The sequence below is a fragment of the Platalea leucorodia genome (genome assembly GCF_965183815.1).
Source record: "Platalea leucorodia genome assembly, chromosome: 7".
Classification (NCBI taxonomy): domain Eukaryota; kingdom Metazoa; phylum Chordata; class Aves; order Pelecaniformes; family Threskiornithidae; genus Platalea; species Platalea leucorodia.
The window spans coordinates 29,627,727-29,644,543 of NC_138829.1; positions in this window are offsets into that span (position 1 = coordinate 29,627,727).

A 16,817-nucleotide genomic window follows, 5' to 3' on the forward strand; every position below is an offset into this window, starting at 1 on the left:
GGAAGGAGCTTTACAAGTTTAAAATCTGTGGCAGACTGCTAATGGGTAAGGAGAGATACTGGGAATGTGAAATTAAACTGGATTTTTGTAGAGTGTCATGTGGTCTGTCCCACATGGGCCTGTCGATGTACTGTTCATCACTTTGCTGCACAGAACATTGGCTCAGCTCCTCGATAGCATGACTTTCCAAACAGATTTTTGTCTACACAGTCATTCCATTTCCTGGGTTTTGTTTGCTTTTCAAGAGTCAAGTTGTAGCTGTGCTGTCGTGCTGCCCTTTCTGTCCCAGGACTGAGGAGGAAGTAGTTATGCATCTGTCCACAACTTTGTAAAACTGTTTCCTTTCTGTTCTGAGCGGGATGGGTTCTACGGTTTCTATTTTCACTGTTTGGTAAAGCAGCTGTTTTCTCCCAAAAGTTTGGTAAACTTGGAAGGCTGATGGCACAGAATGCATTGGCACTAAAGGCCAATGATATATAGAGTTACATGTTATTTTCGTGACTTCATCCACTATGTCTTGTATGACACAGGTATAAATCTGAAAGGAAAAGATGTGTGTGGCAGTCTGATAAATGTATGATAAATAATGGGTAACTTAGACTTGATTTTTGTGCTGCTTATCCTTAGTTAACACACTTGTTTAACTTTGCATGCATATGTAATTTGAATGAAGCGACGACTCTGTTTCAATTGATCTGTTATGCCAGGTGACTACTTCTGCTGTGCTCAAGCTGTGAGATCAGAGTTATTCAAATGGCAAAGCACATTTTTTTTTTTCCTCCCTTGTTTTTTTTGAACTTATTAGACTCAATGAGTAAGCGGTGAGCTATCTCCAATCTGCCTAAGCTTCTACAACCAGCACTTACTATGCAGTTCAGAATAGCTCTTAATGAAGCTGAGAGTTGGCAGTGGATGTATTTATCACTCACACTAATTGTTCTCAACCTAATACACTCACTTACATTCATTTTTCTCATGTTGTCAGTATGTATGTCAGACCCTACTAAATATTCTACATAGATGCCTTCTTCAAGTGTCCCATGTTTTCCTGTGCCACCTGCCCACAGTGGTGAAGGTGGCCTGTCTGAACCGCCGGCCCCTGTGCCAGTTCGCCATGCTGTGCCGGGCTGTTGTGCTAGTGATGGGTCTGCGGGCCAGCGCTGTTGCACTTGAGCTAGGGAATGAAAAGGTAGTGTGCAATGGCAACTATTAAATGTCAGTGACAGAAGGGTAACAGCTGCATAGGACAGAAAAAAAAACTTTCATGACATAAAAAATGGTAATAGAAATGGAGTATTTTTTTAAGCAGTTACATCTCTTAAAAAAAAAAAAAGCTGGGCATCCTTCAGCCTGTCCTTGAATTCTCAATGTAGATACAGTAGTGCTAAGAAACCCCTCATTCTCTGTGACTTCTCCCAGAGATCCAGCTATGGTCTTATGGGCTGGACTTTGTTCAGCCTGACCACTGTGCACCTTAAGAGAGGAATATGAGGGAACATGTGTGACAAATGTTCTTATAACTCAAGACTAGAAAAAGACATATAATCTGATAAATGTCCTTTAATGTTAGGAAAAACATTATTCCACTACAGTTGCTTCTAAGTAGCACAACATAGACTTGAAGGAAACTTAATGACAACTTGAAATTCTCATTCTGCAATGTTCATGTGGGAGGAGAAAGGGTTAGGCTTCTTTCCTGAGAGTGAGAGGTCACCCTTTGAAAGATGGGAGGTGTTGAAAAAGGAGGGCCACAGGATTATTATTTTAAAAGGTAGGGAGGGAGCCCAACCTGTTGTATTGCTATGCAAAGTTGACAATGGCATGTAAATTTGAAACTCCTACATGATTGTAAGGGGGGCAAAGACAGCTAAAACAGAGCAAAGCAAGTCTTGCTTTTCCATTATAGAAATGGTAACCTCAAAAAAAATGCACTAGAAAGATGTTAGTACACATCTCACCGGAGCCAAGAACAGTGGAAAAGCAATGGGATGGGAGAGGAAAGGCCTTGTATAAAGGTTGAAAAAGAAAGGTACTTCAGTTACCACAATTGCTACCACCTGGCTTCAGCAGTGGTCAGCAACATGTGTGTAGTGGATAGAGCATGGAGCAGTATAGATGCATTTAATGTAAATAAAGTACATATTTTCATTTTTAGCCAATATCTTCCTGAGGTAGATAGAGGAGAGAGCAATTATTCTGTGGCAGAGAGCATTGTCTTTTTCTTTATTAACACATATAATTAAGTACAAAAAAGTTGAGGGCACAGGATTTTGAAACCAATTTCTCAGTCCCCTGTTCCAGACCTTTATCCCATATCTAGATCAGTGGGATGATCTCCTTGAAGATGCTGTAGTTTAATTTGGGGGTGTGGGGATGTTGGTCATGTAGAAATCCACAGGCTTGATGTTTTCTACACAGATTTTTCTTGCCTGTTTCTGGAATTGTTGAAACTGCTCTGCAAGAATGAAGAACTGTGGGGGCAGCAGGCTGCTGCAGTAGGGAGGGCATTTCAAGGAGACTCTTACCTTGTGTGTTTTGTCTTCATGGCAAAGTGTTTGAAACATCTATGGCTAAACAGAACTTGTCATCCAGTTGTGAAAAGGAATGCTTTCTCGAAGGCATTTAATTTTTAATCCTCCAAAAGTTTGTTGTTGTTGTTGGTTGTTTGTTTTTTTTAGCCCAACCTTTAGGTAATGTGCCTTCATCGTTCATATCTGTGAAGATGTTACATGCCACATGTGTGTGTCATGCAAGTTTTTTTGTGGCTCTTTAAGAAACACAGTTGCCTTTCCAAATGCAATTGCATTGGAAAAATATGCAGAGCCACCAAGCCACAACTTCCAACAGGTGGGTTTTATTGTGCAGGGAGGGAAAAGGCCAGGAGACAGTACTGAAAATCAAGAGACTATTTTTATTCTTAAACCTGTATCCATTGGCCTTTTCAGCAAAGTAGCCTCTAATAAATCTTATTTTCTCTAGATTACTTCTGGTTCAATGAGGAATGGCCTCTGCAAAGTAGTGTCTAAAAAGATCCACCCTTTTTTCCTTCTCTCTTTAAACAGCTTTAGTCCTTTCCTATTGCATTTTTTAAAATGTTGGAATTTATTATATATATTTGTTGTTGTTGCAAAATAGCTGGCTCTAACACCACTTGCATCTAGAAGAAAATGTATCTATTTGCAGGCAAATAACTAGTTCTACTTTGACTGTGATGTACTCCCAGCAGATATCTGAGAGTGAGTTATGACTACATCTTCTCTTGTCAGGTTGTATGCTGGTCAACAATGCTGGCACTTTGCATCGGATTGATATAGAAACCCCTAGTAGTATTTTACCATCCATCACATTTTGTGTTCCTGTTACTATTAAAAGAAAAATATATGTGGCAGGAGTCAATAAACACTGGGTCATGTTAAACGTTGTCCTGTGCAAATCTTTTCAGCTTTGTGTCTACCACGGCCAGGGTTGTGGCAGGTGGGTGCAGTGCCACACACTGGGTGAAGGGTGGTGGCACTGCAGAGGTGACACCGAAATCCGCGGCCGCTGCTGTCCTCCGCTGTTGGGGAGGGCTGTTTGTTGCCATCAGCTTGGCACGTTTCCGTGGTCACTTCCTGCTATTTTGAAGTTATTTACCTTGCTAGTGACCCTCTTCTTGAAATGCCTATTTGTTTTCACACTCCTGTTGAACCAGATAACATTCTCATGATTCAATTGTTGTCTGATAAGTTTTATTTTTAACAGAGTTCACATCCTCCCCCTGCTACTTTTCCAGCCTGAGTCCCACAGTTTTCTCCTGCAGCTGTAGGGGAGGCTTCTCCCCACTCCCACTAACATTGCAGTTGAATGAAAGCCAGGACATTTTCACTCATCTGTTAAAAGTGCTGTGAAGTTTTTTTGACTCTTTTGCAATACTGTGAATAGTGGGAATTTCCCCTGCTATGTAAAAGATACTTTCTATCATGGAGGCCTTGGATTTGACTTTTTTTGGTTAAAGAGGGGAGAGAATTCTAGATAATTTGCCACTTCTTTAAGCATTTCTTTTACACTGAGGAATGCTTAGAGCATGTGGAGAAAACCTAAGGAAAGCAGAGCGGTTGTGCTTCTGAGCATGCTCCTCACTGAGTGAGTCTTTGTAGGGACTGCTTGAGAAGAAGCTGGCCATTGGCCATCCAGCTGCCAAGGACTTGTCTTTTCTCTGAACTCTGACTAAACTTTCTCTAAGCAAATATGCTTGCAGTAATTGTTATCTTACAGCTATTTAGGGGTCTCTTTCCTCCCCCACCTACCCAAAGGGATATGGCTAAATATACTTGCACTGACAATTCCCATGACTCTTGAGAATGCATCTGATATCAGAGGTTGCACTGAAAATTGAAAAGTAGCATGACAGTTGAAGAGAGGTTAGTAAAAATTGATTCCCCTTTCCCACATAGTTTTGTCTCTGTGGAGTACTTCCCCTTCAGAGAGTTGATAAAACTCCCATCCTCTTTCACAAAGTGTAGATAGATTTTTTTTTTTTTTTTTTTTTTTAAATCTGTCTGTGGAAAGAGGGGATAACATCTGCATGTGTGCTTATTTTAAACAATGCTGGAGATGCGAAGTAAACTACACTATACCAACTGAAGTCAACGGCAATTCTCATGTGGTGGGAAACCCAGTCAGTGCCAGTGTGCAGGTCTGCTCCTTTGCTCTGCACCCACAGTGGTAAATCTTCCTGCTAGAGGCGAGAGAGGAGGCAGTTTGTGGTCCCCGATGGCAGCCAACACCCTGGAGACTGGTTTAATCAGAGTGTGGCTGCCTAGTCCGAAGGTTTTGGGAAAGTGTTAATCTGCCTGGCTCTTAAAAGTCTTCTGTATGGGTGGCTGGTGAGAAGCACGGAAAGAAAGACCCTCTAGTCCAAGCTAACAGACCTCTGAAGACTACTTGTGATTACATGCAACTGTTCTTATTTCCTTTAATTTTGATGTTTTCTCAGCTCATACCTGTCGAGTGTCTTCTGCTAAAATACCTCAGAGTAGCAAAACCAGAACAGAGGTTTAAACTAGAGCACTTAGGGGGAAAGAGCCCTCCAAACAGTAGAGCCAGTGCATTTAGACAGAAGGGTTTCTGTGCCGGAATGTGTCCCTTTTTTCCCAACTGTGTCAGTTTGATTAATAAAAAATACTATCTCCCCTTACAAGCCTTGCCTCTCTGATACAGCTGTTATTATTTAGTAACTTCCAGAACTGTGGGCTTAGAGCATTTTCCTGGTCCCTGATGCCCCATGATCTATGAAGCATTGCTGCTGCATGATCTTTCAAACACCATAATGCTGTATGCGGCACAGAAGATTTCTCAACTGAGAAATCATCATCCAATTTAGCAAAGAAACAGCAGAAGGGACGGCATTACTCAGAAGAGGTGGGAAAAGCTATTTAAAGCCCCCTTTGCCCTACAGAGCTGGTGGTGGTGCTGTGGCAAGCTGGTTTTGTTATGTGTATCTATAAACAGGACATATGACAGCAATAGGTGAGAGCAGACCCGGGCTAGCACAAGAATTGACACAGGGCAGCGGTGCGGGCTCTAGAGTGTGGTGGAGAAGTTTGCCCAGCACCCTGGGAACAGGGTCCGCTGGCACGGAGCTGCTCACCGCCAGTGTGTGCTATGACCAGGCACATCATCCTGCAAATGTAGAAGAGCCCAGGGATCAGCTGGGGAGCCTGATGCAGAAAGCTGAGAGCAGGAGCCCAAGCATTTACACATTTGAGGTTACAACATGGAGCAATGACCACCCTCTGCAGGCTTTGCCTTTGCTCCTGGCAGAGGGGAGTGAATTCACAGCTCCTGTCAGGACGCTGGGCAGAGGGAGCAGACATCCTCCATCCAGGCCTTCCTTTCAGACCAGAGCATTATGCAGGTAGGTATGGGAGCTGTGTGAGGGATGAGCCAGCAGTAAAACCCCTGCCCTGGGAAGTAATGAATCTCAGGTTTGGAGCAGCACCTGTCCAAGAACTGCAGATTCAGCTGGAATTGTGCAAAAAGGGGTCTTTTTGCCCCATCTTCAGTATTAGTGGTGGCCTGGCTGAGGTGTTTGCATGTGTAGGCTGCGGGCCAATGTAGCATTGAGAAATGCCCGTTTCTCAGGTGTGGGTGTTAGGGAAGGAACTGCTCTGGGAATGGAGGGTGTAACCTGTGGGTGCTGCAGCACCCAGTACTGTAATGTCTGCATCTTTTGAGCACTTAAGAGATTCAAATCCCTCTGGTGCATGGAAGCAGTGAAAAAAATAGGTTAAAAAAAAAAAAATTTAGTACGGTGGTGCACAAGGGAACAGGCAGGGGCAGTTTCCTCTTCCATGGCAGCCCTTGCAACTGGAGCTGGGAGGAGCAGGATCTCGTTCCCTCTCGGCACAGGGCAGTCATTCGCACATCTCCCACCTCACAGGAGAGTGCCCAAGCACCTCGCTCATCCCGGATCCTGCTATGCGGAGTGGTGATAGCATGGCCGGTGCTGGTGAGCTTTACAGAAGACTGGGTGAGACAAGGACTCCTAGGGGTATCTGCTGCTGTAGACAGACTGCCATCCCTCACAGGGTGAACCACGTGGCCACCCAGTCCCTGCTGGCCACCCCTGTCTGTAACTTATGTCCCACCTCCCTACGACAAATGACTGGTTTTGTCCCAATTTTGTTTTTGCTTCCTTTCTGCAGAGTGAGGCTGCCCCCGCAGCTCCACCACTGCAGTGGTGGCTGCTGCCCTGCCTGGGTCAGCTGTAGTAACAAACTCTGCTTTCACGGTGGAGAAAAGCTGCTTTTGAAGCCAAGCCCCAGTTATCCCTGAGGAGAGCAACCAGCGCGGAGCACACGCCACCACGGGAGCCCATGCAGAGGCCGGCCGCCTCCGCTCTTCAGGCTGGGTCAGCCCTTCCCTGGCATAGGACGGTGAGCTATTAAAGTTTATGAAAGGTGACATTACTGTCACTGTTCCCTCTCAGTACTAGAAACCAGCTATGTCTCTGCAGTGCTTTAGCAGAGCTTCAGCAGCCACTGCCCGTGGGAAGATAAAAGCATCTGATGCACCGCAGGTCTTGGCTGGGGGCAGGGGGGTGTTGGGGGTGAGGGAGTGTGTGTGGGGGGGGTGGTGGTGGTGTTTTGTTTTTTTTTTTCCCCTGGGCAGCCTGACTTCCAGGGGGGATTCATTTGAGAAAATTGAAAGTTGCTCCTCTGCTACCAACAAACGTTGGTAATATAAACCAGTTCTTTTTCCTAAAAGGACTGCAAAATGAAACCATATAGCGCATCTTTTGAAAGTGGAATAATTTAGACAGCAGTAATTTTGCACAAAGCCTTTGTTATGGCTCAGCTAACCTCCCAGGCTCTTTCCCTCGCTACTGTTACTGAAGAAAAGATCTGTTGTGTTTTCCAGTGTACAGGAGGGACTCATTCCATTTACCAGGACTGACATAGGAAGGCATCTATAGTTAAAATATTTACTGTTCCTGAAAGGTGCATCTTTGAAGTTTGGTTTTTTTTTTTCCTCCTTTTTTTTTTTTTTTCTTAAGTAAACTGAAGGAGAGGCAGTTAGAAAAACATTGAGTAATAACATCTGCTCATGGTATAACTAAAACTTAGTAGAGCACTTCTCACAAGGGACCAGGCTTAGGCTAATGTGCAGCACTTTTAAGTAAACCACAGCAGTCCCCATGCCCAGTCCACTGCCAGCTGCTTTACACTATGGCATTACTGCATGTCAGTCAGGAGCATGCAAAGTGGGAAATAAAAAACAGTGCTATTGCACTCTTGCTGCCTCTGGATTCGTTTAACTCAGCGTATCTCATCTCTCAGCAAATGCCTTCATGGGGCAAACCTCAGCCCTGGGCTATTTTACAGAAGGCTGCCTGTGATGGACCTAATAGCTCTGAAAAATACATCTCCAAAATCCTATTCCCGAAGAGCTTAATGCTCTTACCTGGGACTCAAGGCCTTTGTCCACTTACCTGCTGTGGCCCACCCCTCACCACTGGCTGCTAAGCTGTTGGGGATGAGCCCCTGTGCGCTGCCCTGACAAGGCGAATGGCCCAGGATGAGCTTCAGCAGCCTCAGGCAGTGTCCTGCATGACCACAAGCACGCGTCCCAGCTGCTCTGAGACCTCAGGGTCTGGAGGGGCCTTCTGAGCCTGTGGCCCAGGTGTTGGCCAGACCTAACGGCAGAGATAAGAAAGGACCATCAGTGTGCAAACCTGAAAACAAATGTAAAAATTTTTGAAAGCCAGGAAAACTGCATAACACTTCCATATTTAATCTGGAAGGAGAAAAAAAAAGAAAAAAAAAAGAAAAAGAGAAAGAGAAAGAGAAAGAGAAAGGAAAAGAAAAAGAAAAAGAAAAAGAAAAAGAAAAAGAAAAAGAAAAAGAAAAAGAAAAAGAAAAAAAGAGAAAAAGAAAAAGAAAAAGAAAAAAGAGACCGACACTTCACATTTGGCTAAAAACTCAGGCTTGATCAACCTGCCAATCATGTTACTTCTAACCACATGCAAAGCACCCAAGAGGGCTTGGTATTTCCCTGTAGTGGTACTGTAAAGTCTCCTGATCACCCATGGGAAACGCCTGCCTTCCTCCTCAGTGACTGCTGATACCCCAATAAAGTGAAGAAAATGCTGCTTTTTTTTTTTTTCCCCAAAGGCAGAGAAAATAATTCACATTTTATGTTGGAAATATCTTTGTGTTTCAATATATGGTGTATTCATGTGAAATAAAAGAGAAACTGATGAAGGCTTGGTTTTCTTCTTGAGCTTGAATCAAAAACACTTCCAGAAAAGTAAGAAAAGACGATTTAATAGCATTTTTTGTCAGGAAAAGAAACTGGATCCTTAAAGCAAGAAGACAATTAGAGCTCTGTGTTGCATTTAAACGCTCTGTCTTGGTCGCTAGTCTATAGAGAGAGCAGAAAGTTATTATACAAAATGATTACATGCAGTATACAAAGGGGATAAAGTGGCAATGCCATTGCTGTTTCAAACCCAGTGCAGTGGCTGCCACTGCATTTGGTAGGACCCTTGAGTGCATAGCTGGGGCTGCACTGAGCGTGCCTGTGGGTTGCAGGTGGGTGGTCCGTCTCCCTCAACGGGAGGACCGCTTAGGCAGTGGAGCCAAAATGATTTCAGGTGCTCAGTCAGATGTCAGCTGCTGGGCCCTGCCAAGACGTAGGCAGCGGAGGCACTGGGAGAAGCGCAGATCCAATGCCCGGGGTAAGTACTTACAAAAAGGCAATTGGCAGAGGGGATTCGGGATCTCCTTGTGAATCTACGTATTTTAACCACCACCATTCTCTAGCATGTACAGTGGAGCATGAGGGATACAGCCAAGTTCACCAATTGCCCAGCAGGCTATTCAGAAAAGTACCAGTAGGTGGAACTGGGTTGCAAAACATTCAGCTTCTCCACCTACATAAACAAAGTTTTAATTTTCACTGATAAAAGATATTCCAGAAAGGAAAAAGAGGTCATAGGCAGGGAAACTTGGATGAAAGTTGCCCCACACATGACCAAGAAGTTGGTCAGCTTCTTAAAAGGAACTGGGCATCCCCTACAGCACCCAGAGGTTGTCTGTCAGGGACACGGTGCCGATCCAGGCAGGCCAGGCAAGGTGGCTGTGCCTGGGAAAGGTCTGGTCAGCACATAACCTCGGAGTGATGTTGTGGCATGCAGCAACAGTGGGTTGCTTTTTATTTACTAAACAGCATACTTCGTGCCAGCTTTGACACTTGTCCCACCTTTATAGTGGTTCCGTGGATGCCCTCCGTTCATCACTGTGATGTACGGTAGCACATCACCCCGTGCTCCAAGCAAGGGAGAAAATGCCTGTTGTTAAGCAGTACTAGGGGCTTCTCTTATAAGAGGAAAAAAAAGAAAGGAAGGAAAAAAAAGAAGACATCTGAACAGACATTTAATAGGTGAAGGAAGAGGCTTAACAGACTTAAGCTCGGCTGTCTTCAGAGAGTTTTCAAAAGCTCACTGCAAACACTTCTGTTTCAAAGCTTATGCTCCTTTATCTATGAGAAGCTAAACACTGGCTAATTCTTTAATTAGTTCCCAACAAGATGTTTTTCTCTGTAGCCAAGGCTTGCAACAGGATAATTATGTCTTTTATTTAAAAACAAGTGTCAATACAGAAAGTTGTTTTGATTTCTCTTTCTTTAAATGTTTTATTTCCCCTTCTACTTAGCTCCCACTCTGTTGATCCTCACCTGCAATATCTTTCCTTGATTTGAGAAAAGCCAATTACTTTATTTTTAGCTCTCTGTGCTGCAATCCCAATGCATGGACATGACTGGGCTAGAGCCAAGCTGGTGCTGTGATCTGTGGTGCAATTGTATGAATGCAGTGCTTGGGGTGTGAATCCCTCCCAGGGCCAGGGAGATGGAGGACTCTGAGCCACCATCAACTGAGCAGTTCAGCTTATTAAACTGTAATAACTAATCAGCATACGTGTGGCCCTGGGTGCCCAAGTGCTACACTGCATGCTGAGACTGACATTTGGAGCTTCCCAACCTCCTGCCTACCACCACAGTCATCTACATTTATTTTAGCAGAGTTCCCAGAGCACCAGCAGATCTCCTTCTAGATCATCAAGAGCTGCCTCAGTCTTAACAGTGCTGAGCAGACATGAATCTTCTGGGACTGGGTCCCATGTGGACCATGGCAGGAGGGAGAGGAGCTGCCCCCTCTGCCCTTCTCTGGTCCCCAGCAGTCAGTGCATACAGCCAGGATGCTGAAGGTCTGACATCAGACTGACTTACCCAAGGAGATTCAAACCAGCTTCATTCACCCACCAGGAGAAGACCCTGAGTATTAGGCTACACAGCATGTCCTTGTGGTAATGGAGTGTGACCTTTCTGGCTAACCCGTTGAAGCTGTTCCATTTCCAAGGGAATAAATACATTTTCATGGATTCAAGAGGAAATTTATCTGAACTGGAATATTATGGCTCAGCTGTCTTCAAGAAAGATGTAGTAAAAACTGTTCTCCTATCAGTCCACTGAAAAAAATGAGTATGATCAGGGACCTAGAAAACATGACCTGTGAGGATAAGATAAAAGACCTGGGATCGTTTCTTCTAGGGATAAGGAGATTGGGGAGAGGAGTGAAGGAGGAAGTAAAAGCACAATAACAGTCGGAAAATGCAGGAAAGGTTCCTGCAAAGAATAAGGAAGTAGTTAGTTCTCTATACCTGTGATGGATAACACACAAATAATGGAATAAAATTGCAGCAAGGAAGTTGCCAGTTAGCTATTAGGAAGAGCTTTCTTATGGCTGGGACAATGAACCACTGGAGTGCCTGAAGAGGTTGTGGAGATGCCATTACCAGAGATGTGGTGGGAGAAACATCTGCTAGGAGCAACATAGGTAGAAGTGATCTTTTTCTTGGAGCAGTGAGTAGGGGCTGACCAGGCTAGGTGACATCCTGTGTCATAGTAACGTAAGAGTGATTTTGGAGCCTAAGTGGTCGAGGTACTCCATGGAGGGAAAGAGGTTTGGGGTTGTCCTATTCCAGCGAACAGTTATGGGGACCACTAACACTCACTGATGTGGAACTAGGCCAGGGCTGCCCTTTCCAAGGAGTGAAATTCAGCCCGACACTGCTGTGAGTCGCTGGCTTCTCCTGCCCCCTTCTTTCTGGCCTGATGATACACTTGCAGGTACTTATGCTGCACATACCGCACGTACCCCAGGAGGACCCTGCAGCCTGGCACTGCTCTGTGCTTAGCAACACCTCTTGTCTTCCTGTGCAGCAAAGAACTGAACCCACGTTTTCCACACCAACAAGGTATCGGTAGCTCCTTTTGTACCCGCTCCCTGTCGGATAGTTCATGCAGGTTGCACTTATCCTATTATTTGATGCCTAAACCTTTTGATCTAGTGCCTAAGGCTGTGGATTGTCCTCCTATTTTTCCTGTCTCAGATTCAGGAATTGCGATCTGAGCCTGATGCCCCTTTCGATCTAGCCTCAAGGTAGAGCAGAGAACTATTTTAGAGGAGGGAGAACATCCTGCTTTCCCTCCTACCCAGAGCAGCCGTGCAGCTGGTTGGGCTCCGTTTTCTAGGAGGCGCTGAGTCATAGGTCATCTTCAATCATTCATTACAAATGGAAATAATACTGGGGAAAAAAAAAGGGAATGAGGAAGTACAGTGGAGTATCAGAAGTTAGCCTTTGAGAGCATTGGATTTTTGAGGTCAGGAACTCTGGTCCCTCCCCCAATTCATGTCCTGATTAAAGAGAACGTGTGCGTCCACCTGAAAGTCAGCATTTGCTAGCTGCATTGAACATTTTCCTCTCCTTTGCAAAGCTGTGTTGATTTCCAAATATATTGTAAGTCAATTCTCAGTTCAGTCATCAATTCTTTCAACACATCTGAAAGAACTTGATTTAACTAATGTGATCATAAATTCAAGCACTTGGAATATCAGTACTTGAGCCTAGTTGTGTTTATTATTAATATTAAATACCATGGGTAGCTCTTGCAAAATTTTCTTTCACTTTTAAAACTGGCAGTCCATCAAAATTTTATATAAGGTTGGGACCTATAATATTCTTGCTGCTATAAATACATTAATACCATAAGCCAAACATTTCCCTCCTTATTGTTAGTGTATTTCCTTTGCTTAGTCTCTGTGAATATGCACAGGGAGCACATGAAAATTGTTGGAGTCTCAGCTTCCTTTCATTCCCCTTGTCAGCAAATCATGGCCAGAAGATTTAGACGAGGCCATTTTGGAGGAGGTGAGGGGCTTCCCCAGCCTCTGCAGATGGCAGATCCTCTCCAAGCTGGCTCAGCACTTTGGAGGGGATGGACCCCGCTGCCATACCCTCCGGATAGGGCACCCGTGCCAGCAGCCTGACCAGCATCACCCTGTGCAGCAGGCACAAAGGGCAAGGGAATATCTAGGAGACTTCTCCCCTGCAGTCTTAAGACTCCAAAAATGTCTCCATTTGCTGTGACAGCTGATCTCAAGGATTTTGTGCTTTTAAATTTGTGTTCTGTCTCCTGAGGGGTGAGGAATAGGTAAATGCAGGTGCCTTTTGCATTGTCCTTGTTCTGCCTGAGGCTACGGTGATCTGGGCTGGAGAGCACACCTGCAGGCTGTTGCAGCACATGAACCTCACCTTCATCGTCTGTGGACTGCTTTGCTACCCAGAATCTGCCTGTGGCAGTGAACAGAGACCCAGGAGCATCCCCATGCTCAGTACCACCCCTGGGCTGCTGCGTGACTTTGAGCTGCTTTTCCCAGAGCTATCCTGCCTGCCCGTTGATAGCCTTGGGGTGACGTTACTGTAGGGACATGTGGCAGAACAGGACACCACAAACTGCACGTATGGGCCCAATGCCAGTGAGTTTGCACATCCTGCAATTCGGGAAATTATTAACGACATTACTTAGGTTTAGTGGGGGTCCAGAGTAGAGCAGGTGGGGACGCTGAGTGATCTTTGCTTGAAGAATGAGTCTTGCAGATCAAACTTAAACTGCAAGAAAGAGCCATGGTATGACTTGGCTGTTGTTTGGGTACCATGCAAGACTGCAGCTTGAATGCCATTCGGATGTGTACCTGCAAGTCTTAAAACACACTTGCAATGGAGAACCTTACGCAGTTGTAATCTACTCTGTCTTTCCAGAGCACCTGGTGCTCTGCAAGCAGCTGGTCAGCACCTTCTTTCATGGTTCTGGTTGCACAGTGGAAGAAATTGTTTGCTGCCAGTATTTAAGATGATTGCTGTACAAGGTTGCTCAGGGATGTCTCTCTGGCATGTGAAAGTTTCCTATTAGAAATGTCTCAGGACCTTGTAAACTATTTCGTATGACTCCTGGACAGAAATTAGTAGCAAAGAAAGACATTCAAAACTTTTATTTTTATTCTCCAGAGTAATTAATTGCACATATCAGGGCCTACACTTGTCCTTTCAAGTGTCAGAAGAAAGATTACGAGAAAGGTTCAATAAATCAAACATGGAAGTGTTGCCACCAAGTGGTACAAGCTGTGTTAGGCAGTAGCTCATAATTTATAGATCACAGTGTTGTATCTGAGATGCCCTGATATATTTATAAAAAGATTCTTTTTTGCTTTGTTTAGCTATCTTTTTCTTTTTGTGATGCATTTTACTTCCCATGGTGTTAAACAATAATACTAGCACCCATTTCCATGCAGTCACGGGGTGTATTACATGCCTCTGTCAGCTTCTTCCGGAGCTGCAGGCGGCAGAGAGGCAAATATGAAGGGTCTTCTGGGTGTATGGGACTGTTCAGGCTGTCTTTGACACAGTCTCCTGTCTCGTTGGGATGTGGCGTATCCCTCCCTCTGCAACCTCACATTTGAGTGGAGAGAGTGGCCCTGCAGGGGAACATGCCCCCCAGGCCCTGACAGCTGGCTGAGGAACAGCCCAGCCCACCCCTTCCATTTCCAGTGCAGCCCCTCCTGAGTGACTTGGACACTTTTAAAATCATCTGCAAATTTATATGTTTTTTAATGGTACTTACATGTGTGTTAAGGTGTTTTGGTTTTCAGCCAAAGTTCTAAGTACGCTGTACTTTAGCCACAGGTTTTTCTTTACTGTGCAGGAGCTGAATAATGTCCTTTGCTTCCCTGTTTTTTAGAAAGCCTAGATTAAAAAAAAAAAAAAAAAAGATAATTTTTGGGGAGACAAGACTGAGGTGCTTCTTTATTATTTATATTGTGAGGCACACAACATATTATTCTTGAGCGGTGCCTTTCCCATGGGGAGAGGGCTCCCCAGAGCAGCTCGGGGCACAAGGCAGCAGCAGGCAAAGTGAGGGCTATAGAGACTTGTGCACATGCACACGTGCACACACACACACACAAACACACACACACACACGGAGATATCCCACCTCCGGGCACGCACGTTTAAATCCCAGCACATGCCAGGGGTGCAGAGGGTCTGCAGGTCTTGTACCTCTCTGCCTCCCACGCCGTGTGGCTGCCAGCACCAGCAAAACTGGTGGGTGGAAAGGGGCGGGTGGTGCCGGAGCCTGGAGAACTGAGTCGCAGTGGGCCCTCATATAGGGGTGGGAGCGTGGTGCTGGGTTGGCCACATGGATAATTTGAATACTTGGAACAGGAGCCCCACAGGAAAGATTTAGGTCAAAAAGATGCTTTTTCAAAGCTGACATCTTTTCTCAGCAGACACCGCTTCTTAGCTTTCTTTCAACAACCTCTCCCTTTCTCTGTGTCTTTGGATAATTGCCTTTTATTTCTCAGAGTGAAAGCCTGAAGTACTCCTCATTTTTTTTCTTTTTCTCTTTTTTTTTAACATTGTCAGTGTTGCCACCATTATCTTCAGACCAAGCAAATGATGGCAAAAGCAGTCACCAAGCTCCTTTTATCCCAGGTTCAGTCTCTGTTAACTACAAATCACAGTAGAGGAGTTAGTTAGTTAAATTAATGCAGCTGATCTCCTGAAAGGAACCACTAGAAGGGAACTGGCAAATGTATATGTTAGTGAAACCTGATGGGAGAAAAGGTCTCCAAAAATCTTGCTGCATCACTTCCAAAGCTCTTACAAGTGTGAGTGTGAATACATTTCAATTTTATTTTTTTATATTATAAAGAGAAAGAAGATAAATGTAAAGGCAGATGTTAACCTGAGTAACACCTAGCATTGTTACCCAGAGGGAAAAGATTATAATTAGGATATCAGATCTATTTAGAATATGTCTTATCAGGAGCACGGGAACTTGCCTGAAATGGCTTATGTTTTACTCTATTATATGGAGTAAGTTTAACTTGACCGTTTATGAATAGCTAATTCTTTTCCAATATGATGACTGCTCTTTAGACATCACATTTATATGTGATTCTTCCACTTCTTGTTTTTACTACTACTCCTTTAAAAAATAATTAACACAGATAAATCAAGCAGACAATTTGATATAATAAATTCACTAGCAGATGAAGTAATTATTTTGGAAATTATTATAGCAAAATTAGTTTTTCTTTATTTTCCGGTGAGATTTTGCAGATGAAAGAGGCCAAATATTTATGACACAGTTGTTTGTACATGGTTATATCTGTTGTATATCTGTATATCTGTCACACCTACATTTGTAAGCAGAATATATACTTTTTTTCCTCTCTATTAAATTCTTTCTCTTACCGAAGAGACAGAAACATAAATAGAAAATATCATAAAACCATGTTAAAATGAAATGCAAAGGAATCTCTGGACAACTTTCTATGACTTCAGCTAAAACCCTGTCCATCAACAGTTTTAAGCAAGGTATTTGGCAACTATTTAGGACCATCTTATTTTTATTGAAACTTTACAAGAGCCAGGAAGCTTTCTAGCTGTGTCTACTTTTGCTTATGGGCTTAACAGTGCCTGCACTGAAGCTGTTAAATATCTAGTGAATACTGTGCTATATCTCTTTGACAAAAACAGAAATAAACCCAAAGAAAACCCCAAAACCTCAAGTATATTTCATTGAGCAGAGTGTGTACATTTTGGTGAGCAAAATGCTGCACCAAATATTATAGGGCTATAGTGGGGTGAGAAGAAATTTGGAGGCAATTCACGCAAATTAAAATGGCCATGAGCAATAGGCAACCCACTAGCAGCAAAGACACATTCTGTTTTTTTCTGAGGCGGTAGGTGACAGATGTGGCACACAGCAGGCCACGTGCCAGGATCGTCATCTTTGGAGACGGATCCCTGTCCTGCTGGATGCTGGAAGCAGACGCACACAATCCGTCAGGGACGAGGGGGTAAAGGGTTGGGTTTGCTACTACTAACTTCTTGCACTGTGACTGAATTAGGTAAATAATCTTCCAGGCT